The following is a 26,524-nucleotide window of genomic DNA, read 5'->3' on the forward strand; positions in this document are numbered from 1 at the left end:
AGAAACTGCATTAAAGAAGGGGTGCACCGGTCCTGGAGATACTGCAATACCAGGTCAATGCGTGGAGTGGACAGAGCAAGCTCTTTTTCCATCTCCCTGTTCTAAAAATCCATTTAATATATGGTCCCCAGATAGGGGACGTATCAGATATTAAACTGATAAGAACAGATACTACACTTGATCTTAGCCAAAAGGCCGAGAAGCGATAACCAGAATTGGTTTCAAACTACGGAGCCACCCAAGGATCCTGAAAAGTCCATTTGTGGAGATGAGCTCCTGGACTCCCGTTAAGAAGACATGTTGTCAACCTCTAGATCCCTTACATGCCTGCACTTTTCGGCTTGCTGCTGCTGCAATCCACGCGTTTTAGATCTGCATAACTCCACCTCTTTAAACACAGCACCTTCACCCCCTGCTGTTCCCACCCGCCTCAACACCGTTGGAAGGGAGGAGAACCAATTAAGGCGGGGGGTGGGGTGGAACGAGCAGCTGTCTACCCTTAGCAGGAGGGCTCCTGATTACATACCTCTCCTGCTGCTGCTGCTGCTGGCTGTCCAGCAGCAGACTGAAGGTGGCTGCTGCTGTGCACAGGTATATAAAGGCTCAGAGCCTATTATGACACGCGCAGCCAGCGTTCCATTGCCACATTCCATCTACTGCAGGCAGGATACCTGGCTGGCTGAATGTCGCTGAGAAGCTCACAGAGACCGCCATAAGCAACAGTTTAACAGAATGCCACAGACTAATCAACCAAACTTTTTGGGTTGGGTTCTCTTTTATAGTCTGCAGGCATTAAATGAAAGAAGTCAGTGTTCCAGCAGAAGGAGACAACGTTTCAGAAAAGGCATTGTAGCAAACCAAAAAAGAAATTTTAAGCGCAGCAGAGTAACCAGCGCACATACCTGTTAGCTCAGGTGAGTTTAAAAGGCTGCTGTTGATAACAAGGGCATTTGCTAAATAGATGGTGTGTGTGCAACAATATACTGAAAGGTCAATTATATTGTGCAGCTTATCTCACCACCTGTAGTTATTTAGGTGAAAGCTCCAAAATGCTTGCCTAATATGTCTGTTTATCCAAAAGGAAGTAAAAAGGGAGAGCTAGAAAGATAGCATTGCATCACATTACATGGCAATGCAATGCACAGTTGCTGAAGTTGAACCAAAATGAGCTTGTAATCTGGCTTCTGCAACTTTGAACATGAAAAATCCAATGAGGAGAAGAAAAGCAGAGCCAAAGAGTCCATCCCAAAATCCGACAAACAAGCAAAATGAACAAAAAACATTGAATTCAATTCTTTCTGATTTTAGAAACTGCATTAAAGAAGGGGTGCACCGGTCCTGGAGATACTGCAATACCAGGTCAATGCGTGGAGTGGACAGAGCAAGCTCTTTTTCCATCTCCCTGTTCTAAAAATCCATTTAATATATGGTCCCCAGATAGGGGACGTATCAGATATTAAACTGATAAGAACAGATACTACACTTGATCTTAGCCAAAAGGCCGAGAAGCGATAACCAGAATTGGTTTCAAACTACGGAGCCACCCAAGGATCCTAAAAAGTCCATTTGTGGAGATGAGCTCCTGGACTCCCGTTAAGAAGACATGTTGTCAACCTCTAGATCCCTTACATGCCTGCACTTTTCGGCTTGCTGCTGCTGCAATCCACGCGTTTTAGATCTGCATAACTCCACCTCTTTAAACACAGCACCTTCACCCCCTGCTGTTCCCACCCGCCTCAACACCGTTGGAAGGGAGGAGAACCAATTAAGGCGGGGGGTGGGGTGGAACGAGCAGCTGTCTACCCTTAGCAGGAGGGCTCCTGATTACATACCTCTCCTGCTGCTGCTGGCTGTCCAGCAGCAGACTGAAGGTGGCTGCTGCTGTGCACAGGTATATTAAGGCTCAGAGCCTATTATGACACGCGCAGCCAGCGTTCCATTGCCACATTCCATCTACTGCAGGCAGGATACCTGGCTGGCTGAATGTCGCTGAGAAGCTCACAGAGACCGCCATAAGCAACAGTTTAACAGAATGCCACAGACTAATCAACCAAACTTTTTGGGTTGGGTTCTCTTTTATAGTCTGCAGGCATTAAATGAAAGAAGTCAGTGTTCCAGCAGAAGGAGACAACGTTTCAGAAAAGGCATTGTAGCAAACCAAAAAAGAAATTTTAAGCGCAGCAGAGTAACCAGCGCACATACCTGTTAGCTCAGGTGAGTTTAAAAGGCTGCTGTTGATAACAAGGGCATTTGCTAAATAGATGGTGTGTGTGCAACAATATACTGAAAGGTCAATTATATTGTGCAGCTTATCTCACCACCTGTAGTTATTTAGGTGAAAGCTCCAAAATGCTTGCCTAATATGTCTGTTTATCCAAAAGGAAGTAAAAAGGGAGAGCTAGAAAGATAGCATTGCATCACATTACATGGCAATGCAATGCACAGTTGCTGAAGTTGAACCAAAATGAGCTTGTAATCTGGCTTCTGCAACTTTGAACATGAAAAATCCAATGAGGAGAAGAAAAGCAGAGCCAAAGAGTCCATCCCAAAATCCGACAAACAAGCAAAATGAACAAAAATCATTGAATTCAATTCTTTCTGATTTTAGAAACTGCATTAAAGAAGGGGTGCACCGGTCCTGGAGATACTGCAATACCAGGTCAATGCGTGGAGTGGACAGAGCAAGCTCTTTTTCCATCTCCCTGTTCTAAAAATCCATTTAATATATGGTCCCCAGATAGGGGACGTATCAGATATTAAACTGATAAGAACAGATACTACACTTGATCTTAGCCAAAAGGCCGAGAAGCGATAACCAGAATTGGTTTCAAACTACGGAGCCACCCAAGGATCCTAAAAAGTCCATTTGTGGAGATGAGCTCCTGGACTCCCGTTAAGAAGACATGTTGTCAACCTCTAGATCCCTTACATGCCTGCACTTTTCGGCTTGCTGCTGCTGCAATCCACGCGTTTTAGATCTGCATAACTCCACCTCTTTAAACACAGCACCTTCACCCCCTGCTGTTCCCACCCGCCTCAACACCGTTGGAAGGGAGGAGAACCAATTAAGGCGGGGGGTGGGGTGGAACGAGCAGCTGTCTACCCTTAGCAGGAGGGCTCCTGATTACATACCTCTCCTGCTGCTGCTGCTGGCTGTCCAGCAGCAGACTGAAGGTGGCTGCTGCTGTGCACAGGTATATAAAGGCTCAGAGCCTATTATGACACGCGCAGCCAGCGTTCCATTGCCACATTCCATCTACTGCAGGCAGGATACCTGGCTGGCTGAATGTCGCTGAGAAGCTCACAGAGACCGCCATAAGCAACAGTTTAACAGAATGCCACAGACTAATCAACCAAACTTTTTGGGTTGGGTTCTCTTTTATAGTCTGCAGGCATTAAATGAAAGAAGTCAGTGTTCCAGCAGAAGGAGACAACGTTTCAGAAAAGGCATTGTAGCAAACCAAAAAAGAAATTTTAAGCGCAGCAGAGTAACCAGCGCACATACCTGTTAGCTCAGGTGAGTTTAAAAGGCTGCTGTTGATAACAAGGGCATTTGCTAAATAGATGGTGTGTGTGCAACAATATACTGAAAGGTCAATTATATTGTGCAGCTTATCTCACCACCTGTAGTTATTTAGGTGAAAGCTCCAAAATGCTTGCCTAATATGTCTGTTTATCCAAAAGGAAGTAAAAAGGGAGAGCTAGAAAGATAGCATTGCATCACATTACATGGCAATGCAATGCACAGTTGCTGAAGTTGAACCAAAATGAGCTTGTAATCTGGCTTCTGCAACTTTGAACATGAAAAATCCAATGAGGAGAAGAAAAGCAGAGCCAAAGAGTCCATCCCAAAATCCGACAAACAAGCAAAATGAACAAAAAACATTGAATTCAATTCTTTCTGATTTTAGAAACTGCATTAAAGAAGGGGTGCACCGGTCCTGGAGATACTGCAATACCAGGTCAATGCGTGGAGTGGACAGAGCAAGCTCTTTTTCCATCTCCCTGTTCTAAAAATCCATTTAATATATGGTCCCCAGATAGGGGACGTATCAGATATTAAACTGATAAGAACAGATACTACACTTGATCTTAGCCAAAAGGCCGAGAAGCGATAACCAGAATTGGTTTCAAACTACGGAGCCACCCAAGGATCCTGAAAAGTCCATTTGTGGAGATGAGCTCCTGGACTCCCGTTAAGAAGACATGTTGTCAACCTCTAGATCCCTTACATGCCTGCACTTTTCGGCTTGCTGCTGCTGCAATCCACGCGTTTTAGATCTGCATAACTCCACCTCTTTAAACACAGCACCTTCACCCCCTGCTGTTCCCACCCGCCTCAACACCGTTGGAAGGGAGGAGAACCAATTAAGGCGGGGGGTGGGGTGGAACGAGCAGCTGTCTACCCTTAGCAGGAGGGCTCCTGATTACATACCTCTCCTGCTGCTGCTGCTGCTGGCTGTCCAGCAGCAGACTGAAGGTGGCTGCTGCTGTGCACAGGTATATAAAGGCTCAGAGCCTATTATGACACGCGCAGCCAGCGTTCCATTGCCACATTCCATCTACTGCAGGCAGGATACCTGGCTGGCTGAATGTCGCTGAGAAGCTCACAGAGACCGCCATAAGCAACAGTTTAACAGAATGCCACAGACTAATCAACCAAACTTTTTGGGTTGGGTTCTCTTTTATAGTCTGCAGGCATTAAATGAAAGAAGTCAGTGTTCCAGCAGAAGGAGACAACGTTTCAGAAAAGGCATTGTAGCAAACCAAAAAAGAAATTTTAAGCGCAGCAGAGTAACCAGCGCACATACCTGTTAGCTCAGGTGAGTTTAAAAGGCTGCTGTTGATAACAAGGGCATTTGCTAAATAGATGGTGTGTGTGCAACAATATACTGAAAGGTCAATTATATTGTGCAGCTTATCTCACCACCTGTAGTTATTTAGGTGAAAGCTCCAAAATGCTTGCCTAATATGTCTGTTTATCCAAAAGGAAGTAAAAAGGGAGAGCTAGAAAGATAGCATTGCATCACATTACATGGCAATGCAATGCACAGTTGCTGAAGTTGAACCAAAATGAGCTTGTAATCTGGCTTCTGCAACTTTGAACATGAAAAATCCAATGAGGAGAAGAAAAGCAGAGCCAAAGAGTCCATCCCAAAATCCGACAAACAAGCAAAATGAACAAAAAACATTGAATTCAATTCTTTCTGATTTTAGAAACTGCATTAAAGAAGGGGTGCACCGGTCCTGGAGATACTGCAATACCAGGTCAATGCGTGGAGTGGACAGAGCAAGCTCTTTTTCCATCTCCCTGTTCTAAAAATCCATTTAATATATGGTCCCCAGATAGGGGACGTATCAGATATTAAACTGATAAGAACAGATACTACACTTGATCTTAGCCAAAAGGCCGAGAAGCGATAACCAGAATTGGTTTCAAACTACGGAGCCACCCAAGGATCCTAAAAAGTCCATTTGTGGAGATGAGCTCCTGGACTCCCGTTAAGAAGACATGTTGTCAACCTCTAGATCCCTTACATGCCTGCACTTTTCGGCTTGCTGCTGCTGCAATCCACGCGTTTTAGATCTGCATAACTCCACCTCTTTAAACACAGCACCTTCACCCCCTGCTGTTCCCACCCGCCTCAACACCGTTGGAAGGGAGGAGAACCAATTAAGGCGGGGGGTGGGGTGGAACGAGCAGCTGTCTACCCTTAGCAGGAGGGCTCCTGATTACATACCTCTCCTGCTGCTGCTGGCTGTCCAGCAGCAGACTGAAGGTGGCTGCTGCTGTGCACAGGTATATAAAGGCTCAGAGCCTATTATGACACGCGCAGCCAGCGTTCCATTGCCACATTCCATCTACTGCAGGCAGGATACCTGGCTGGCTGAATGTCGCTGAGAAGCTCACAGAGACCGCCATAAGCAACAGTTTAACAGAATGCCACAGACTAATCAACCAAACTTTTTGGGTTGGGTTCTCTTTTATAGTCTGCAGGCATTAAATGAAAGAAGTCAGTGTTCCAGCAGAAGGAGACAACGTTTCAGAAAAGGCACTGTAGCAAACCAAAAAAGAAATTTTAAGCGCAGCAGAGTAACCAGCGCACATACCTGTTAGCTCAGGTGAGTTTAAAAGGCTGCTGTTGATAACAAGGGCATTTGCTAAATAGATGGTGTGTGTGCAACAATATACTGAAAGGTCAATTATATTGTGCAGCTTATCTCACCACCTGTAGTTATTTAGGTGAAAGCTCCAAAATGCTTGCCTAATATGTCTGTTTATCCAAAAGGAAGTAAAAAGGGAGAGCTAGAAAGATAGCATTGCATCACATTACATGGCAATGCAATGCACAGTTGCTGAAGTTGAACCAAAATGAGCTTGTAATCTGGCTTCTGCAACTTTGAACATGAAAAATCCAATGAGGAGAAGAAAAGCAGAGCCAAAGAGTCCATCCCAAAATCCGACAAACAAGCAAAATGAACAAAAAACATTGAATTCAATTCTTTCTGATTTTAGAAACTGCATTAAAGAAGGGGTGCACCGGTCCTGGAGATACTGCAATACCAGGTCAATGCGTGGAGTGGACAGAGCAAGCTCTTTTTCCATCTCCCTGTTCTAAAAATCCATTTAATATATGGTCCCCAGATAGGGGACGTATCAGATATTAAACTGATAAGAACAGATACTACACTTGATCTTAGCCAAAAAGCCGAGAAGCGATAACCAGAATTGGTTTCAAACTACGGAGCCACCCAAGGATCCTAAAAAGTCCATTTGTGGAGATGAGCTCCTGGACTCCCGTTAAGAAGACATGTTGTCAACCTCTAGATCCCTTACATGCCTGCACTTTTCGGCTTGCTGCTGCTGCAATCCACGCGTTTTAGATCTGCATAACTCCACCTCTTTAAACACAGCACCTTCACCCCCTGCTGTTCCCACCCGCCTCAACACCGTTGGAAGGGAGGAGAACCAATTAAGGCGGGGGGTGGGGTGGAACGAGCAGCTGTCTACCCTTAGCAGGAGGGCTCCTGATTACATACCTCTCCTGCTGCTGCTGCTGCTGGCTGTCCAGCAGCAGACTGAAGGTGGCTGCTGCTGTGCACAGGTATATAAAGGCTCAGAGCCTATTATGACACGCGCAGCCAGCGTTCCATTGCCACATTCCATCTACTGCAGGCAGGATACCTGGCTGGCTGAATGTCGCTGAGAAGCTCACAGAGACCGCCATAAGCAACAGTTTAACAGAATGCCACAGACTAATCAACCAAACTTTTTGGGTTGGGTTCTCTTTTATAGTCTGCAGGCATTAAATGAAAGAAGTCAGTGTTCCAGCAGAAGGAGACAACGTTTCAGAAAAGGCATTGTAGCAAACCAAAAAAGAAATTTTAAGCGCAGCAGAGTAACCAGCGCACATACCTGTTAGCTCAGGTGAGTTTAAAAGGCTGCTGTTGATAACAAGGGCATTTGCTAAATAGATGGTGTGTGTGCAACAATATACTGAAAGGTCAATTATATTGTGCAGCTTATCTCACCACCTGTAGTTATTTAGGTGAAAGCTCCAAAATGCTTGCCTAATATGTCTGTTTATCCAAAAGGAAGTAAAAAGGGAGAGCTAGAAAGATAGCATTGCATCACATTACATGGCAATGCAATGCACAGTTGCTGAAGTTGAACCAAAATGAGCTTGTAATCTGGCTTCTGCAACTTTGAACATGAAAAATCCAATGAGGAGAAGAAAAGCAGAGCCAAAGAGTCCATCCCAAAATCCGACAAACAAGCAAAATGAACAAAAAACATTGAATTCAATTCTTTCTGATTTTAGAAACTGCATTAAAGAAGGGGTGCACCGGTCCTGGAGATACTGCAATACCAGGTCAATGCGTGGAGTGGACAGAGCAAGCTCTTTTTCCATCTCCCTGTTCTAAAAATCCATTTAATATATGGTCCCCAGATAGGGGACGTATCAGATATTAAACTGATAAGAACAGATACTACACTTGATCTTAGCCAAAAATTCGAGAAGCGATAACCAGAATTGGTTTCAAACTACGGAGCCACCCAAGGGTCCTAAAAAGTCCATTTGTGGAGATGAGCTCCTGGACTCCCGTTAAGAAGACATGTTGTCAACCTCTAGATCCCTTACATGCCTGCACTTTTCGGCTTGCTGCTGCTGCAATCCACGCGTTTTAGATCTGCATAACTCCACCTCTTTAAACACAGCACCTTCACCCCCTGCTGTTCCCACCCGCCTCAACACCGTTGGAAGGGAGGAGAACCAATTAAGGCGGGGGGTGGGGTGGAACGAGCAGCTGTCTACCCTTAGCAGGAGGGCTCCTGATTACATACCTCTCCTGCTGCTGCTGCTGCTGGCTGTCCAGCAGCAGACTGAAGGTGGCTGCTGCTGTGCACAGGTATATAAAGGCTCAGAGCCTATTATGACATGCGCAGCCAGCGTTCCATTGCCACATTCCATCTACTGCAGGCAGGATACCTGGCTGGCTGAATGTCGCTGAGAAGCTCACAGAGACCGCCATAAGCAACAGTTTAACAGAATGCCACAGACTAATCAACCAAACTTTTTGGGTTGGGTTCTCTTTTATAGTCTGCAGGCATTAAATGAAAGAAGTCAGTGTTCCAGCAGAAGGAGACAACGTTTCAGAAAAGGCATTGTAGCAAACCGAAAAAGAAATTTTAAGCGCAGCAGAGTAACCAGCGCACATACCTGTTAGCTCAGGTGAGTTTAAAAGGCTGCTGTTGATAACAAGGGCATTTGCTAAATAGATGGTGTGTGTGCAACAATATACTGAAAGGTCAATTATATTGTGCAGCTTATCTCACCACCTGTAGTTATTTAGGTGAAAGCTCCAAAATGCTTGCCTAATATGTCTGTTTATCCAAAAGGAAGTAAAAAGGGAGAGCTAGAAAGATAGCATTGCATCACATTACATGGCAATGCAATGCACAGTTGCTGAAGTTGAACCAAAATGAGCTTGTAATCTGGCTTCTGCAACTTTGAACATGAAAAATCCAATGAGGAGAAGAAAAGCAGAGCCAAAGAGTCCATCCGAAAATCCGACAAACAAGCAAAATGAACAAAAAACATTGAATTCAATTCTTTCTGATTTTAGAAACTGCATTAAAGAAGGGGTGCACCGGTCCTGGAGATACTGCAATACCAGGTCAATGCGTGGAGTGGACAGAGCAAGCTCTTTTTCCATCTCCCTGTTCTAAAAATCCATTTAATATATGGTCCCCAGATAGGGGACGTATCAGATATTAAACTGATAAGAACAGATACTACACTTGATCTTAGCCAAAAGGCCGAGAAGCGATAACCAGAATTGGTTTCAAACTACGGAGCCACCCAAGGATCCTAAAAAGTCCATTTGTGGAGATGAGCTCCTGGACTCCCGTTAAAAAGACATGTTGTTAACCTCTAGATCCCTTACATGCCTGCACTTTTCGGCTTGCTGCTGCTGCAATCCACGCGTTTTAGATCTGCATAACTCCACCTCTTTAAACACAGCACCTTCACCCCCTGCTGTTCCCACCCGCCTCAACACCGTTGGAAGGGAGGAGAACCAATTAAGGCGGGGGGTGGGGTGGAACGAGCAGCTGTCTACCCTTAGCAGGAGGGCTCCTGATTACATACCTCTCCTGCTGCTGCTGCTGCTGGCTGTCCAGCAGCAGACTGAAGGTGGCTGCTGCTGTGCACAGGTATATAAAGGCTCAGAGCCTATTATGACACGCGCAGCCAGCGTTCCATTGCCACATTCCATCTACTGCAGGCAGGATACCTGGCTGGCTGAATGTCGCTGAGAAGCTCACAGAGACCGCCATAAGCAACAGTTTAACAGAATGCCACAGACTAATCAACCAAACTTTTTGGGTTGGGTTCTCTTTTATAGTCTGCAGGCATTAAATGAAAGAAGTCAGTGTTCCAGCAGAAGGAGACAACGTTTCAGAAAAGGCATTGTAGCAAACCAAAAAAGAAATTTTAAGCGCAGCAGAGTAACCAGCGCACATACCTGTTAGCTCAGGTGAGTTTAAAAGGCTGCTTTTGATAACAAGGGCATTTGCTAAATAGATGGTGTGTGTGCAACAATATACTGAAAGGTCAATTATATTGTGCAGCTTATCTCACCACCTGTAGTTATTTAGGTGAAAGCTCCAAAATGCTTGCCTAATATGTCTGTTTATCCAAAAGGAAGTAAAAAGGGAGAGCTAGAAAGATAGCATTGCATCACATTACATGGCAATGCAATGCACAGTTGCTGAAGTTGAACCAAAATGAGCTTGTAATCTGGCTTCTGCAACTTTGAACATGAAAAATCCAATGAGGAGAAGAAAAGCAGAGCCAAAGAGTCCATCCCAAAATCCGACAAACAAGCAAAATGAACAAAAAACATTGAATTCAATTCTTTCTGATTTTAGAAACTGCATTAAAGAAGGGGTGCACCGGTCCTGGAGATACTGCAATACCAGGTCAATGCGTGGAGTGGACAGAGCAAGCTCTTTTTCCATCTCCCTGTTCTAAAAATCCATTTAATATATGGTCCCCAGATAGGGGACGTATCAGATATTAAACTGATAAGAACAGATACTACACTTGATCTTAGCCAAAAGGCCGAGAAGCGATAACCAGAATTGGTTTCAAACTACGGAGCCACCCAAGGATCCTAAAAAGTCCATTTGTGGAGATGAGCTCCTGGACTCCCGTTAAAAAGACATGTTGTTAACCTCTAGATCCCTTACATGCCTGCACTTTTCGGCTTGCTGCTGCTGCAATCCACGCGTTTTAGATCTGCATAACTCCACCTCTTTAAACACAGCACCTTCACCCCCTGCTGTTCCCACCCGCCTCAACACCGTTGGAAGGGAGGAGAACCAATTAAGGCGGGGGGTGGGGTGGAACGAGCAGCTGTCTACCCTTAGCAGGAGGGCTCCTGATTACATACCTCTCCTGCTGCTGCTGCTGCTGGCTGTCCAGCAGCAGACTGAAGGTGGCTGCTGCTGTGCACAGGTATATAAAGGCTCAGAGCCTATTATGACACGCGCAGCCAGCGTTCCATTGCCACATTCCATCTACTGCAGGCAGGATACCTGGCTGGCTGAATGTCGCTGAGAAGCTCACAGAGACCGCCATAAGCAACAGTTTAACAGAATGCCACAGACTAATCAACCAAACTTTTTGGGTTGGGTTCTCTTTTATAGTCTGCAGGCATTAAATGAAAGAAGTCAGTGTTCCAGCAGAAGGAGACAACGTTTCAGAAAAGGCATTGTAGCAAACCAAAAAAGAAATTTTAAGCGCAGCAGAGTAACCAGCGCACATACCTGTTAGCTCAGGTGAGTTTAAAAGGCTGCTGTTGATAACAAGGGCATTTGCTAAATAGATGGTGTGTGTGCAACAATATACTGAAAGGTCAATTATATTGTGCAGCTTATCTCACCACCTGTAGTTATTTAGGTGAAAGCTCCAAAATGCTTGCCTAATATGTCTGTTTATCCAAAAGGAAGTAAAAAGGGAGAGCTAGAAAGATAGCATTGCATCACATTACATGGCAATGCAATGCACAGTTGCTGAAGTTGAACCAAAATGAGCTTGTAATCTGGCTTCTGCAACTTTGAACATGAAAAATCCAATGAGGAGAAGAAAAGCAGAGCCAAAGAGTCCATCCCAAAATCCGACAAACAAGCAAAATGAACAAAAAACATTGAATTCAATTCTTTCTGATTTTAGAAACTGCATTAAAGAAGGGGTGCACCGGTCCTGGAGATACTGCAATACCAGGTCAATGCGTGGAGTGGACAGAGCAAGCTCTTTTTCCATCTCCCTGTTCTAAAAATCCATTTAATATATGGTCCCCAGATAGGGGACGTATCAGATATTAAACTGATAAGAACAGATACTACACTTGATCTTAGTCAAAAGGCCGAGAAGCGATAACCAGAATTGGTTTCAAACTACGGAGCCACCCAAGGATCCTAAAAAGTCCATTTGTGGAGATGAGCTCCTGGACTCCCGTTAAGAAGACATGTTGTCAACCTCTAGATCCCTTACATGCCTGCACTTTTCGGCTTGCTGCTGCTGCAATCCACGCGTTTTAGATCTGCATAACTCCACCTCTTTAAACACAGCACCTTCACCCCCTGCTGTTCCCACCCGCCTCAACACCGTTGGAAGGGAGGAGAACCAATTAAGGCGGGGGGTGGGGTGGAACGAGCAGCTGTCTACCCTTAGCAGGAGGGCTCCTGATTACATACCTCTCCTGCTGCTGCTGCTGCTGGCTGTCCAGCAGCAGACTGAAGGTGGCTGCTGCTGTGCACAGGTATATAAAGGCTCAGAGCCTATTATGACACGCGCAGCCAGCGTTCCATTGCCACATTCCATCTACTGCAGGCAGGATACCTGGCTGGCTGAATGTCGCTGAGAAGCTCACAGAGACCGCCATAAGCAACAGTTTAACAGAATGCCACAGACTAATCAACCAAACTTTTTGGGTTGGGTTCTCTTTTATAGTCTGCAGGCATTAAATGAAAGAAGTCAGTGTTCCAGCAGAAGGAGACAACGTTTCAGAAAAGGCATTGTAGCAAACCAAAAAAGAAATTTTAAGCGCAGCAGAGTAACCAGCGCACATACCTGTTAGCTCAGGTGAGTTTAAAAGGCTGCTGTTGATAACAAGGGCATTTGCTAAATAGATGGTGTGTGTGCAACAATATACTGAAAGGTCAATTATATTGTGCAGCTTATCTCACCACCTGTAGTTATTTAGGTGAAAGCTCCAAAATGCTTGCCTAATATGTCTGTTTATCCAAAAGGAAGTAAAAAGGGAGAGCTAGAAAGATAGCATTGCATCACATTACATGGCAATGCAATGCACAGTTGCTGAAGTTGAACCAAAATGAGCTTGTAATCTGGCTTCTGCAACTTTGAACATGAAAAATCCAATGAGGAGAAGAAAAGCAGAGCCAAAGAGTCCATCCCAAAATCCGACAAACAAGCAAAATGAACAAAAAACATTGAATTCAATTCTTTCTGATTTTAGAAACTGCATTAAAGAAGGGGTGCACCGGTCCTGGAGATACTGCAATACCAGGTCAATGCGTGGAGTGGACAGAGCAAGCTCTTTTTCCATCTCCCTGTTCTAAAAATCCATTTAATATATGGTCCCCAGATAGGGGACGTATCAGATATTAAACTGATAAGAACAGATACTACACTTGATCTTAGCCAAAAGGCCGAGAAGCGATAACCAGAATTGGTTTCAAACTACGGAGCCACCCAAGGATCCTAAAAAGTCCATTTGTGGAGATGAGCTCCTGGACTCCCGTTAAGAAGACATGTTGTCAACCTCTAGATCCCTTACATGCCTGCACTTTTCGGCTTGCTGCTGCTGCAATCCACGCGTTTTAGATCTGCATAACTCCACCTCTTTAAACACAGCACCTTCACCCCCTGCTGTTCCCACCCACCTCAACACCGTTGGAAGGGAGGAGAACCAATTAAGGCGTGGGGTGGGGTGGAACGAGCAGCTGTCTACCCTTAGCAGGAGGGCTCCTGATTACATACCTCTCCTGCTGCTGCTGCTGCTGGCTGTCCAGCAGCAGACTGAAGGTGGCTGCTGCTGTGCACAGGTATATAAAGGCTCAGAGCCTATTATGACACGCGCAGCCAGCGTTCCATTGCCACATTCCATCTACTGCAGGCAGGATACCTGGCTGGCTGAATGTCGCTGAGAAGCTCACAGAGACCGCCATAAGCAACAGTTTAACAGAATGCCACAGACTAATCAACCAAACTTTTTGGGTTGGGTTCTCTTTTATAGTCTGCAGGCATTAAATGAAAGAAGTCAGTGTTCCAGCAGAAGGAGACAACGTTTCAGAAAAGGCATTGTAGCAAACCAAAAAAGAAATTTTAAGCGCAGCAGAGTAACCAGCGCACATACCTGTTAGCTCAGGTGAGTTTAAAAGGCTGCTGTTGATAACAAGGGCATTTGCTAAATAGATGGTGTGTATGCAACAATATACTGAAAGGTCAATTATATTGTGCAGCTTATCTCACCACCTGTAGTTATTTAGGTGAAAGCTCCAAAATGCTTGCCTAATATGTCTGTTTATCCAAAAGGAAGTAAAAAGGGAGAGCTAGAAAGATAGCATTGCATCACATTACATGGCAATGCAATGCACAGTTGCTGAAGTTGAACCAAAATGAGCTTGTAATCTGGCTTCTGCAACTTTGAACATGAAAAATCCAATGAGGAGAAGAAAAGCAGAGCCAAAGAGTCCATCCCAAAATCCGACAAACAAGCAAAATGAACAAAAAACATTGAATTCAATTCTTTCTGATTTTAGAAACTGCATTAAAGAAGGGGTGCACCGGTCCTGGAGATACTGCAATACCAGGTCAATGCGTGGAGTGGACAGAGCAAGCTCTTTTTCCATCTCCCTGTTCTAAAAATCCATTTAATATATGGTCCCCAGATAGGGGACGTATCAGATATTAAACTGATAAGAACAGATACTACACTTGATCTTAGCCAAAAGGCCGAGAAGCGATAACCAGAATTGGTTTCAAACTACGGAGCCACCCAAGGATCCTAAAAAGTCCATTTGTGGAGATGAGCTCCTGGACTCCCTTTAAGAAGACATGTTGTCAACCTCTAGATCCCTTACATGCCTGCACTTTTCGGCTTGCTGCTGCTGCAATCCACGCGTTTTAGATCTGCATAACTCCACCTCTTTAAACACAGCACCTTCACCCCCTGCTGTTCCCACCCGCCTCAACACCGTTGGAAGGGAGGAGAACCAATTAAGGCGGGGGGTGGGGTGGAACGAGCAGCTGTCTACCCTTAGCAGGAGGGCTCCTGATTACATACCTCTCCTGCTGCTGCTGCTGCTGGCTGTCCAGCAGCAGACTGAAGGTGGCTGCTGCTGTGCACAGGTATATAAAGGCTCAGAGCCTATTATGACACGCGCAGCCAGCGTTCCATTGCCACATTCCATCTACTGCAGGCAGGATACCTGGCTGGCTGAATGTCGCTGAGAAGCTCACAGAGACCGCCATAAGCAACAGTTTAACAGAATGCCACAGACTAATCAACCAAACTTTTTGGGTTGGGTTCTCTTTTATAGTCTGCAGGCATTAAATGAAAGAAGTCAGTGTTCCAGCAGAAGGAGACAACGTTTCAGAAAAGGCATTGTAGCAAACCAAAAAAGAAATTTTAAGCGCAGCAGAGTAACCAGCGCACATACCTGTTAGCTCAGGTGAGTTTAAAAGGCTGCTGTTGATAACAAGGGCATTTGCTAAATAGATGGTGTGTGTGCAACAATATACTGAAAGGTCAATTATATTGTGCAGCTTATCTCACCACCTGTAGTTATTTAGGTGAAAGCTCCAAAATGCTTGCCTAATATGTCTGTTTATCCAAAAGGAAGTAAAAAGGGAGAGCTAGAAAGATAGCATTGCATCACATTACATGGCAATGCAATGCACAGTTGCTGAAGTTGAACCAAAATGAGCTTGTAATCTGGCTTCTGCAACTTTGAACATGAAAAATCCAATGAGGAGAAGAAAAGCAGAGCCAAAGAGTCCATCCCAAAATCCGACAAACAAGCAAAATGAACAAAAAACATTGAATTCAATTCTTTCTGATTTTAGAAACTGCATTAAAGAAGGGGTGCACCGGTCCTGGAGATACTGCAATACCAGGTCAATGCGTGGAGTGGACAGAGCAAGCTCTTTTTCCATCTCCCTGTTCTAAAAATCCATTTAATATATGGTCCCCAGATAGGGGACGTATCAGATATTAAACTGATAAGAACAGATACTACACTTGATCTTAGCCAAAAGGCTGAGAAGCGATAACCAGAATTGGTTTCAAACTACGGAGCCACCCAAGGATCCTGAAAAGTCCATTTGTGGAGATGAGCTCCTGGACTCCCGTTAAGAAGACATGTTGTCAACCTCTAGATCCCTTACATGCCTGCACTTTTCGGCTTGCTGCTGCTGCAATCCACGCGTTTTAGATCTGCATAACTCCACCTCTTTAAACACAGCACCTTCACCCCCTGCTGTTCCCACCCGCCTCAACACCGTTGGAAGGGAGGAGAACCAATTAAGGCGGGGGGTGGGGTGGAACGAGCAGCTGTCTACCCTTAGCAGGAGGGCTCCTGATTACATACCTCTCCTGCTGCTGCTGCTGCTGGCTGTCCAGCAGCAGACTGAAGGTGGCTGCTGCTGTGCACAGGTATATAAAGGCTCAGAGCCTATTATGACACGCGCAGCCAGCGTTCCATTGCCACATTCCATCTACTGCAGGCAGGATACCTGGCTGGCTGAATGTCGCTGAGAAGCTCACAGAGACCGCCATAAGCAACAGTTTAACAGAATGCCACAGACTAATCAACCAAACTTTTTGGGTTGGGTTCTCTTTTATAGTCTGCAGGCATTAAATGAAAGAAGTCAGTGTTCCAGCAGAAGGAGACAACGTTTCAGAAAAGGCATTGTAGCAAACCAAAAAAGAAATTTTAAGCGCAGCAGAGTAACCAGCGCACATACCTGTTAGCTCAGGTGAGTTTAAAAGGCTGCTGTTGATAACAAGGGCATTTGCTAAATAGATGGTGTGTGTGCAACAATATACTGAAAGGTCAATTATATTGTGCAGCTTATCTCACCACCTGTAGTTATTTAGGTGAAAGCTCCAAAATGCTTGCCTAATATGTCTGTTTATCCAAAAGGAAGTAAAAAGGGAGAGCTAGAAAGATAGCATTGCATCACATTACATGGCAATGCAATGCACAGTTGCTGAAGTTGAACCAAAATGAGCTTGTAATCTGGCTTCTGCAACTTTGAACATGAAAAATCCAATGAGGAGAAGAAAAGCAGAGCCAAAGAGTCCATCCCAAAATCCGACAAACAAGCAAAATGAACAAAAAACATTGAATTCAATTCTTTCTGATTTTAGAAACTGCATTAAAGAAGGGGTGCACCGGTCCTGGAGATACTGCAATAACAGGTCAATGCGTGGAGTGGACAGAGCAAGCTCTTTTTCCATCTCCCTGTTCTAAAAATCCATTTAATATATGGTCCCCAGATAGGGGACGTATCAGATATTAAACTGATAAGAACAGATACTACACTTGATCTTAGCCAAAAGGCCGAGAAGCGATAACCAGAATTGGTTTCAAACTACGGAGCCACCCAAGGATCCTAAAAAGTCCATTTGTGGAGATGAGCTCCTGGACTCCCGTTAAGAAGACATGTTGTCAACCTCTAGATCCCTTACATGCCTGCACTTTTCGGCTTGCTGCTGCTGCAATCCACGCGTTTTAGATCTGCATAACTCCACCTCTTTAAACACAGCACCTTCACCCCCTGCTGTTTCCACCCGCCTCAACACCGTTGGAAGGGAGGAGAACCAATTAAGGCGGGGGATGGGGTGGAACGAGCAGCTGTCTACCCTTAGCAGGAGGGCTCCTGATTACATACCTCTCCTGCTGCTGCTGCTGCTGGCTGTCCAGCAGCAGACTGAAGGTGGCTGCTGCTGTGCACAGGTATATAAAGGCTCAGAGCCTATTATGACACGCGCAGCCAGCGTTCCATTGCCACATTCCATCTACTGCAGGCAGGATACCTGGCTGGCTGAATGTCGCTGAGAAGCTCACAGAGACCGCCATAAGCAACAGTTTAACAGAATGCCACAGACTAATCAACCAAACTTTTTGGGTTGGGTTCTCTTTTATAGTCTGCAGGCATTAAATGAAAGAAGTCAGTGTTCCAGCAGAAGGAGACAACGTTTCAGAAAAGGCATTGTAGCAAACCAAAAAAGAAATTTTAAGCGCAGCAGAGTAACCAGCGCACATACCTGTTAGCTCAGGTGAGTTTAAAAGGCTGCTGTTGATAACAAGGGCATTTGCTAAATAGATGGTGTGTGTGCAACAATATACTGAAAGGTCAATTATATTGTGCAGCTTATCTCACCACCTGTAGTTATTTAGGTGAAAGCTCCAAAATGCTTGCCTAATATGTCTGTTTATCCAAAAGGAAGTAAAAAGGGAGAGCTAGAAAGATAGCATTGCATCACATTACATGGCAATGCAATGCACAGTTGCTGAAGTTGAACCAAAATGAGCTTGTAATCTGGCTTCTGCAACTTTGAACATGAAAAATCCAATGAGGAGAAGAAAAGCAGAGCCAAAGAGTCCATCCCAAAATCCGACAAACAAGCAAAATGAACAAAAAACATTGAATTCAATTCTTTCTGATTTTAGAAACTGCATTAAAGAAGGGGTGCACCGGTCCTGGAGATACTGCAATACCAGGTCAATGCGTGGAGTGGACAGAGCAAGCTCTTTTTCCATCTCCCTGTTCTAAAAATCCATTTAATATATGGTCCCCAGATAGGGGACGTATCAGATATTAAACTGATAAGAACAGATACTACACTTGATCTTAGCCAAAAGGCTGAGAAGCGATAACCAGAATTGGTTTCAAACTACGGAGCCACCCAAGGATCCTGAAAAGTCCATTTGTGGAGATGAGCTCCTGGACTCCCGTTAAGAAGACATGTTGTCAACCTCTAGATCCCTTACATGCCTGCACTTTTCGGCTTGCTGCTGCTGCAATCCACGCGTTTTAGATCTGCATAACTCCACCTCTTTAAACACAGCACCTTCACCCCCTGCTGTTTCCACCCGCCTCAACACCGTTGGAAGGGAGGAGAACCAATTAAGGCGGGGGATGGGGTGGAACGAGCAGCTGTCTACCCTTAGCAGGAGGGCTCCTGATTACATACCTCTCCTGCTGCTGCTGCTGCTGGCTGTCCAGCAGCAGACTGAAGGTGGCTGCTGCTGTGCACAGGTATATAAAGGCTCAGAGCCTATTATGACACGCGCAGCCAGCGTTCCATTGCCACATTCCATCTACTGCAGGCAGGATACCTGGCTGGCTGAATGTCGCTGAGAAGCTCACAGAGACCGCCATAAGCAACAGTTTAACAGAATGCCACAGACTAATCAACCAAACTTTTTGGGTTGGGTTCTCTTTTATAGTCTGCAGGCATTAAATGAAAGAAGTCAGTGTTCCAGCAGAAGGAGACAACGTTTCAGAAAAGGCATTGTAGCAAACCAAAAAAGAAATTTTAAGCGCAGCAGAGTAACCAGCGCACATACCTGTTAGCTCAGGTGAGTTTAAAAGGCTGCTGTTGATAACAAGGGCATTTGCTAAATAGATGGTGTGTGTGCAACAATATACTGAAAGGTCAATTATATTGTGCAGCTTATCTCACCACCTGTAGTTATTTAGGTGAAAGCTCCAAAATGCTTGCCTAATATGTCTGTTTATCCAAAAGGAAGTAAAAAGGGAGAGCTAGAAAGATAGCATTGCATCACATTACATGGCAATGCAATGCACAGTTGCTGAAGTTGAACCAAAATGAGCTTGTAATCTGGCTTCTGCAACTTTGAACATGAAAAATCCAATGAGGAGAAGAAAAGCAAAGCCAAAGAGTCCATCCCAAAATCCGACAAACAAGCAAAATGAACAAAAAACATTGAATTCAATTCTTTCTGATTTTAGAAACTGCATTAAAGAAGGGGTGCACCGGTCCTGGAGATACTGCAATACCAGGTCAATGCGTGGAGTGGACAGAGCAAGCTCTTTTTCCATCTCCCTGTTCTAAAAATCCATTTAATATATGGTCCCCAGATAGGGGACGTATCAGATATTAAACTGATAAGAACAGATACTACACTTGATCTTAGCCAAAAGGCCGAGAAGCGATAACCAGAATTGGTTTCAAACTACGGAGCCACCCAAGGATCCTAAAAAGTCCATTTGTGGAGATGAGCTCCTGGACTCCCGTTAAGAAGACATGTTGTCAACCTCTAGATCCCTTACATGCCTGCACTTTTCGGCTTGCTGCTGCTGTAATCCACGCGTTTTAGATCTGCATAACTCCACCTCTTTAAACACAGCACCTTCACCCCCTGCTGTTCCCACCCGCCTCAACACCGTTGGAAGGGAGGAGAACCAATTAAGGCGGGGGGTGGGGTGGAACGAGCAGCTGTCTACCCTTAGCAGGAGGGCTCCTGATTACATACCTCTCCTGCTGCTGCTGCTGCTGGCTGTCCAGCAGCAGACTGAAGGTGGCTGCTGCTGTGCACAGGTATATAAAGGCTCAGAGCCTATTATGACACGCGCAGCCAGCGTTCCATTGCCACATTCCATCTACTGCAGGCAGGATACCTGGCTGGCTGAATGTCGCTGAGAAGCTCACAGAGACCGCCATAAGCAACAGTTTAACAGAATGCCACAGACTAATCAACCAAACTTTTTGGGTTGGGTTCTCTTTTATAGTCTGCAGGCATTAAATGAAAGAAGTCAGTGTTCCAGCAGAAGGAGACAACGTTTCAGAAAAGGCATTGTAGCAAACCAAAAAAGAAATTTTAAGCGCAGCAGAGTAACCAGCGCACATACCTGTTAGCTCAGGTGAGTTTAAAAGGCTGCTGTTGATAACAAGGGCATTTGCTAAATAGATGGTGTGTGTGCAACAATATACTGAAAGGTCAATTATATTGTGCAGCTTATCTCACCACCTGTAGTTATTTAGGTGAAAGCTCCAAAATGCTTGCCTAATATGTCTGTTTATCCAAAAGGAAGTAAAAAGGGAGAGCTAGAAAGATAGCATTGCATCACATTACATGGCAATGCAATGCACAGTTGCTGAAGTTGAACCAAAATGAGCTTGTAATCTGGCTTCTGCAACTTTGAACATGAAAAATCCAATGAGGAGAAGAAAAGCAGAGCCAAAGAGTCCATCCCAAAATCCGACAAACAAGCAAAATGAACAAAAAACATTGAATTCAATTCTTTCTGATTTTAGAAACTGCATTAAAGAAGGGGTGCACCGGTCTTGGAGATACTGCAATACCAGGTCAATGCGTGGAGTGGACAGAGCAAGCTCTTTTTCCATCTCCCTGTTCTAAAAATCCATTTAATATATGGTCCCCAGATAGGGGACGTATCAGATATTAAACTGATAAGAACAGATACTACACTTGATCTTAGCCAAAAGGCCGAGAAGCGATAACCAGAATTGGTTTCAAACTACGGAGCCACCCAAGGATCCTAAAAAGTCCATTTGTGGAGATGAGCTCCTGGACTCCCGTTAAGAAGACATGTTGTCAACCTCTAGATCCCTTACATGCCTGCACTTTTCGGCTTGCTGCTGCTGCAATCCACGCGTTTTAGATCTGCATAACTCCACCTCTTTAAACACAGCACCTTCACCCCCTGCTGTTCCCACCCGCCTCAACACCGTTGGAAGGGAGGAGAACCAATTAAGGCGGGGGGTGGGGTGGAACGAGCAGTTGTCTACCCTTAGCAGGAGGGCTCCTGATTACATACCTCTCCTGCTGCTGCTGCTGCTGCTGGCTGTCCAGCAGCAGACTGAAGGTGGCTGCTGCTGTGCACAGGTATATAAAGGCTCAGAGCCTATTATGACACGCGCAGCCAGCGTTCCATTGCCACATTCCATCTACTGCAGGCAGGATACCTGGCTGGCTGAATGTCGCTGAGAAGCTCACAGAGACCGCCATAAGCAACAGTTTAACAGAATGCCACAGACTAATCAACCAAACTTTTTGGGTTGGGTTCTCTTTTATAGTCTGCAGGCATTAAATGAAAGAAGTCAGTGTTCCAGCAGAAGGAGACAACGTTTCAGAAAAGGCATTGTAGCAAACCAAAAAAGAAATTTTAAGCGCAGCAGAGTAACCAGCGCACATACCTGTTAGCTCAGGTGAGTTTAAAAGGCTGCTGTTGATAACAAGGGCATTTGCTAAATAGATGGTGTGTGTGCAACAATATACTGAAAGGTCAATTATATTGTGCAGCTTATCTCACCACCTGTAGTTATTTAGGTGAAAGCTCCAAAATGCTTGCCTAATATGTCTGTTTATCCAAAAGGAAGTAAAAAGGGAGAGCTAGAAAGATAGCATTGCATCACATTACATGGCAATGCAATGCACAGTTGCTGAAGTTGAACCAAAATGAGCTTGTAATCTGGCTTCTGCAACTTTGAACATGAAAAATCCAATGAGGAGAAGAAAAGCAGAGCCAAAGAGTCCATCCCAAAATCCGACAAACAAGCAAAATGAACAAAAAACATTGAATTCAATTCTTTCTGATTTTAGAAACTGCATTAAAGAAGGGGTGCACCGGTCCTGGAGATACTGCAATACCAGGTCAATGCGTGGAGTGGACAGAGAAAGCTCTTTTTCCATCTCCCTGTTCTAAAAATCCATTTAATATATGGTCCCCAGATAGGGGACGTATCAGATATTAAACTGATAAGAACAGATACTACACTTGATCTTAGCCAAAAGGCCGAGAAGCGATAACCAGAATTGGTTTCAAACTACGGAGCCACCCAAGGATCCTAAAAAGTCCATTTGTGGAGATGAGCTCCTGGACTCCCGTTAAGAAGACATGTTGTCAACCTCTAGATCCCTTACATGCCTGCACTTTTCGGCTTGCTGCTGCTGCAATCCACGCGTTTTAGATCTGCATAACTCCACCTCTTTAAACACAGCACCTTCACCCCCTGCTGTTCCCACCCGCCTCAACACCGTTGGAAGGGAGGAGAACCAATTAAGGCGGGGGGTGGGGTGGAACGAGCAGCTGTCTACCCTTAGCAGGAGGGCTCCTGATTACATAACTCTCCTGCTGCTGCTGCTGCTGGCTGTCCAGCAGCAGACTGAAGGTGGCTGCTGCTGTGCACAGGTATATAAAGGCTCAGAGCCTATTATGACACGCGCAGCCAGCGTTTCATTGCCACATTCCATCTACTGCAGGCAGGATACCTGGCTGGCTGAATGTCGCTGAGAAGCTCACAGAGACCGCCATAAGCAACAGTTTAACAGAATGCCACAGACTAATCAACCAAACTTTTTGGGTTGGGTTCTCTTTTATAGTCTGCAGGCATTAAATGAAAGAAGTCAGTGTTCCAGCAGAAGGAGACAACGTTTCAGAAAAGGCATTGTAGCAAACCAAAAAAGAAATTTTAAGCGCAGCAGAGTAACCAGCGCACATACCTGTTAGCTCAGGTGAGTTTAAAAGGCTGCTGTTGATAACAAGGGCATTTGCTAAATAGATGGTGTGTGTGCAACAATATACTGAAAGGTCAATTATATTGTGCAGCTTATCTCACCACCTGTAGTTATTTAGGTGAAAGCTCCAAAATGCTTGCCTAATATGTCTGTTTATCCAAAAGGAAGTAAAAAGGGAGAGCTAGAAAGATAGCATTGCATCACATTACATGGCAATGCAATGCACAGTTGCTGAAGTTGAACCAAAATGAGCTTGTAATCTGGCTTCTGCAACTTTGAACATGAAAAATCCAATGAGGAGAAGAAAAGCAGAGCCAAAGAGTCCATCCCAAAATCCGACAAACAAGCAAAATGAACAAAAAACATTGAATTCAATTCTTTCTGATTTTAGAAACTGCATTAAAGAAGGGGTGCACCGGTCCTGGAGATACTGCAATACCAGGTCAATGCGTGGAGTGGACAGAGCAAGCTCTTTTTCCATCTCCCTGTTCTAAAAATCCATTTAATATATGGTCCCCAGATAGGGGACGTATCAGATATTAAACTGATAAGAACAGATACTACACTTGATCTTAGCCAAAAGGCCGAGAAGCGATAACCAGAATTGGTTTCAAACTACGGAGCCACCCAAGGATCCTAAAAAGTCCATTTGTGGAGATGAGCTCCTGGACTCCCGTTAAGAAGACATGTTGTCAACCTCTAGATCCCTTACATGCCTGCACTTTTCGGCTTGCTGCTGCTGCAATCCACGCGTTTTAGATCTGCATAACTCCACCTCTTTAAACACAGCACCTTCACCCCCTGCTGTTCCCACCCGCCTCAACACCGTTGGAAGGGAGGAGAACCAATTAAGGGGGGGGGTGGGGTGGAACGAGCAGCTGTCTACCCTTAGCAGGAGGGCTCCTGATTACATACCTCTCCTGCTGCTGCTGCTGCTGGCTGTCCAGCAGCAGACTGAAGGTGGCTGCTGCTGTGCACAGGTATATAAAGGCTCAGAGCCTATTATGACACGCGCAGCCAGCGTTCCATTGCCACATTCCATCTACTGCAGGCAGGATACCTGGCTGGCTGAATGTCGCTGAGAAGCTCACAGAGACCGCCATAAGCAACAGTTTAACAGAATGCCACAGACTAATCAACCAAACTTTTTGGGTTGGGTTCTCTTTTATAGTCTGCAGGCATTAAATGAAAGAAGTCAGTGTTCCAGCAGAAGGAGACAACGTTTCAGAAAAGGCATTGTAGCAAACCAAAAAAGAAATTTTAAGCGCAGCAGAGTAACCAGCGCACATACCTGTTAGCTCAGGTGAGTTTAAAAGGCTGCTGTTGATAACAAGGGCATTTGCTAAATAGATGGTGTGTGTGCAACAATATACTGAAAGGTCAATTATATTGTGCAGCTTATCTCACCACCTGTAGTTATTTAGGTGAAAGCTCCAAAATGCTTGCCTAATATGTCTGTTTATCCAAAAGGAAGTAAAAAGGGAGAGCTAGAAAGATAGCATTGCATCACATTACATGGCAATGCAATGCACAGTTGCTGAAGTTGAACCAAAATGAGCTTGTAATCTGGCTTCTGCAACTTTGAACATGAAAAATCCAATGAGGAGAAGAAAAGCAGAGCCAAAGAGTCCATCCCAAAATCCGACAAACAAGCAAAATGAACAAAAAACATTGAATTCAATTCTTTCTGATTTTAGAAACTGCATTAAAGAAGGGGTGCACCGGTCCTGGAGATACTGCAATACCAGGTCAATGCGTGGAGTGGACAGAGCAAGCTCTTTTTCCCTCTCCCTGTTCTAAAAATCCATTTAATATATGGTCCCCAGATAGGGGACGTATCAGATATTAAACTGATAAGAACAGATACTACACTTGATCTTAGCCAAAAGGCCGAGAAGCGATAACCAGAATTGGTTTCAAACTACGGAGCCACCCAAGGATCCTAAAAAGTCCATTTGTGGAGATGAGCTCCTGGACTCCCGTTAAGAAGACATGTTGTCAACCTCTAGATCCCTTACATGCCTGCACTTTTCGGCTTGCTGCTGCTGCAATCCACGCGTTTTAGATCTGCATAACTCCACCTCTTTAAACACAGCACCTTCACCCCCTGCTGTTCCCACCCGCCTCAACACCGTTGGAAGGGAGGAGAACCAATTAAGGCGGGGGGTGGGGTGGAACGAGCAGCTGTCTACCCTTAGCAGGAGGGCTCCTGATTACATACCTCTCCTGCTGCTGCTGCTGCTGGCTGTCCAGCAGCAGACTGAAGGTGGCTGCTGCTGTGCACAGGTATATAAAGGCTCAGAGCCTATTATGACACGCGCAGCCAGCGTTCCATTGCCACATTCCATCTACTGCAGGCAGGATACCTGGCTGGCTGAATGTCGCTGAGAAGCTCACAGAGACCGCCATAAGCAACAGTTTAACAGAATGCCACAGACTAATCAACCAAACTTTTTGGGTTGGGTTCTCTTTTATAGTCTGCAGGCATTAAATGAAAGAAGTCAGTGTTCCAGCAGAAGGAGACAACGTTTCAGAAAAGGCATTGTAGCAAACCAAAAAAGAAATTTTAAGCGCAGCAGAGTAACCAGCGCACATACCTGTTAGCTCAGGTGAGTTTAAAAGGCTGCTGTTGATAACAAGGGCATTTGCTAAATAGATGGTGTGTGTGCAACAATATACTGAAAGGTCAATTATATTGTGCAGCTTATCTCACCACCTGTAGTTATTTAGGTGAAAGCTCCAAAATGCTTGCCTAATATGTCTGTTTATCCAAAAGGAAGTAAAAAGGGAGAGCTAGAAAGATAGCATTGCATCACATTACATGGCAATGCAATGCACAGTTGCTGAAGTTGAACCAAAATGAGCTTGTAATCTGGCTTCTGCAACTTTGAACATGAAAAATCCAATGAGGAGAAGAAAAGCAGAGCCAAAGAGTCCATCCCAAAATCCGACAAACAAGCAAAATGAACAAAAAACATTGAATTCAATTCTTTCTGATTTTAGAAACTGCATTAAAGAAGGGGTGCACCGGTCCTGGAGATACTGCAATACCAGGTCAATGCGTGGAGTGGACAGAGCAAGCTCTTTTTCCATCTCCCTGTTCTAAAAATCCATTTAATATATGGTCCCCAGATAGGGGACGTATCAGATATTAAACTGATAAGAACAGATACTACACTTGATCTTAGCCAAAAGGCCGAGAAGCGATAACCAGAATTGGTTTCAAACTACGGAGCCACCCAAGGATCCTAAAAAGTCCATTTGTGGAGATGAGCTCCTGGACTCCCGTTAAGAAGACATGTTGTCAACCTCTAGATCCCTTACATGCCTGCACTTTTCGGCTTGCTGCTGCTGCAATCCACGCGTTTTAGATCTGCATAACTCCACCTCTTTAAACACAGCACCTTCACCCCCTGC

General features: G+C 44.9%; 21 non-coding genes across 21 annotated transcripts; all 21 read right to left on the bottom strand.

The window, feature by feature from the left end:
• Positions 1-16: 16 nt before the first annotated feature.
• Positions 17-207, bottom strand: LOC141207597 (U2 spliceosomal RNA). Its single transcript, XR_012277929.1, has one exon. It is a non-coding gene; the product is annotated as a U2 spliceosomal RNA (small nuclear RNA).
• A 1,115-nt stretch (positions 208-1,322) lies between these two features.
• Positions 1,323-1,513, bottom strand: LOC141207598 (U2 spliceosomal RNA). Its single transcript, XR_012277930.1, has one exon. It is a non-coding gene; the product is annotated as a U2 spliceosomal RNA (small nuclear RNA).
• Positions 1,514-2,622: 1,109 nt separating this feature from the next.
• On the bottom strand, positions 2,623-2,813 carry LOC141207599 (U2 spliceosomal RNA). Its single transcript, XR_012277931.1, has one exon. It is a non-coding gene; the product is annotated as a U2 spliceosomal RNA (small nuclear RNA).
• A 1,112-nt stretch (positions 2,814-3,925) lies between these two features.
• On the bottom strand, positions 3,926-4,116 carry LOC141207600 (U2 spliceosomal RNA). Its single transcript, XR_012277932.1, has one exon. It is a non-coding gene; the product is annotated as a U2 spliceosomal RNA (small nuclear RNA).
• Positions 4,117-5,231: 1,115 nt separating this feature from the next.
• Positions 5,232-5,422, bottom strand: LOC141207601 (U2 spliceosomal RNA). The gene has a single exon (XR_012277933.1). It is a non-coding gene; the product is annotated as a U2 spliceosomal RNA (small nuclear RNA).
• A 1,109-nt stretch (positions 5,423-6,531) lies between these two features.
• LOC141207151 (U2 spliceosomal RNA) lies at positions 6,532-6,722 on the bottom strand. The gene has a single exon (XR_012277574.1). It is a non-coding gene; the product is annotated as a U2 spliceosomal RNA (small nuclear RNA).
• A 1,115-nt stretch (positions 6,723-7,837) lies between these two features.
• On the bottom strand, positions 7,838-8,028 carry LOC141207244 (U2 spliceosomal RNA). The gene has a single exon (XR_012277661.1). It is a non-coding gene; the product is annotated as a U2 spliceosomal RNA (small nuclear RNA).
• Positions 8,029-9,143: 1,115 nt separating this feature from the next.
• LOC141207602 (U2 spliceosomal RNA) lies at positions 9,144-9,334 on the bottom strand. The gene has a single exon (XR_012277934.1). It is a non-coding gene; the product is annotated as a U2 spliceosomal RNA (small nuclear RNA).
• Positions 9,335-10,449: 1,115 nt separating this feature from the next.
• On the bottom strand, positions 10,450-10,640 carry LOC141207603 (U2 spliceosomal RNA). The gene has a single exon (XR_012277935.1). It is a non-coding gene; the product is annotated as a U2 spliceosomal RNA (small nuclear RNA).
• A 1,115-nt stretch (positions 10,641-11,755) lies between these two features.
• On the bottom strand, positions 11,756-11,946 carry LOC141207231 (U2 spliceosomal RNA). Its single transcript, XR_012277652.1, has one exon. It is a non-coding gene; the product is annotated as a U2 spliceosomal RNA (small nuclear RNA).
• A 1,115-nt stretch (positions 11,947-13,061) lies between these two features.
• On the bottom strand, positions 13,062-13,252 carry LOC141207604 (U2 spliceosomal RNA). Its single transcript, XR_012277936.1, has one exon. It is a non-coding gene; the product is annotated as a U2 spliceosomal RNA (small nuclear RNA).
• Positions 13,253-14,367: 1,115 nt separating this feature from the next.
• LOC141207606 (U2 spliceosomal RNA) lies at positions 14,368-14,558 on the bottom strand. The gene has a single exon (XR_012277937.1). It is a non-coding gene; the product is annotated as a U2 spliceosomal RNA (small nuclear RNA).
• Positions 14,559-15,673: 1,115 nt separating this feature from the next.
• LOC141207119 (U2 spliceosomal RNA) lies at positions 15,674-15,864 on the bottom strand. The gene has a single exon (XR_012277543.1). It is a non-coding gene; the product is annotated as a U2 spliceosomal RNA (small nuclear RNA).
• Positions 15,865-16,979: 1,115 nt separating this feature from the next.
• LOC141207204 (U2 spliceosomal RNA) lies at positions 16,980-17,170 on the bottom strand. Its single transcript, XR_012277625.1, has one exon. It is a non-coding gene; the product is annotated as a U2 spliceosomal RNA (small nuclear RNA).
• Positions 17,171-18,285: 1,115 nt separating this feature from the next.
• LOC141207120 (U2 spliceosomal RNA) lies at positions 18,286-18,476 on the bottom strand. Its single transcript, XR_012277544.1, has one exon. It is a non-coding gene; the product is annotated as a U2 spliceosomal RNA (small nuclear RNA).
• Positions 18,477-19,591: 1,115 nt separating this feature from the next.
• On the bottom strand, positions 19,592-19,782 carry LOC141207607 (U2 spliceosomal RNA). The gene has a single exon (XR_012277938.1). It is a non-coding gene; the product is annotated as a U2 spliceosomal RNA (small nuclear RNA).
• Positions 19,783-20,897: 1,115 nt separating this feature from the next.
• LOC141207169 (U2 spliceosomal RNA) lies at positions 20,898-21,088 on the bottom strand. The gene has a single exon (XR_012277591.1). It is a non-coding gene; the product is annotated as a U2 spliceosomal RNA (small nuclear RNA).
• Positions 21,089-22,206: 1,118 nt separating this feature from the next.
• LOC141207224 (U2 spliceosomal RNA) lies at positions 22,207-22,397 on the bottom strand. Its single transcript, XR_012277645.1, has one exon. It is a non-coding gene; the product is annotated as a U2 spliceosomal RNA (small nuclear RNA).
• A 1,115-nt stretch (positions 22,398-23,512) lies between these two features.
• On the bottom strand, positions 23,513-23,703 carry LOC141207609 (U2 spliceosomal RNA). Its single transcript, XR_012277940.1, has one exon. It is a non-coding gene; the product is annotated as a U2 spliceosomal RNA (small nuclear RNA).
• A 1,115-nt stretch (positions 23,704-24,818) lies between these two features.
• LOC141207027 (U2 spliceosomal RNA) lies at positions 24,819-25,009 on the bottom strand. Its single transcript, XR_012277454.1, has one exon. It is a non-coding gene; the product is annotated as a U2 spliceosomal RNA (small nuclear RNA).
• Positions 25,010-26,124: 1,115 nt separating this feature from the next.
• On the bottom strand, positions 26,125-26,315 carry LOC141207610 (U2 spliceosomal RNA). Its single transcript, XR_012277941.1, has one exon. It is a non-coding gene; the product is annotated as a U2 spliceosomal RNA (small nuclear RNA).
• Between the last annotated feature and the right edge of the window lie 209 nt (positions 26,316-26,524).

The sequence above is a fragment of the Phyllobates terribilis genome, unplaced genomic scaffold (genome assembly GCF_046119375.1).
Source record: "Phyllobates terribilis strain yellow unplaced genomic scaffold, ASM4611937v1 Scaffold_160__1_contigs__length_4322635, whole genome shotgun sequence".
In the NCBI taxonomy this organism is placed as follows: Eukaryota; Metazoa; Chordata; class Amphibia; order Anura; family Dendrobatidae; genus Phyllobates; species Phyllobates terribilis.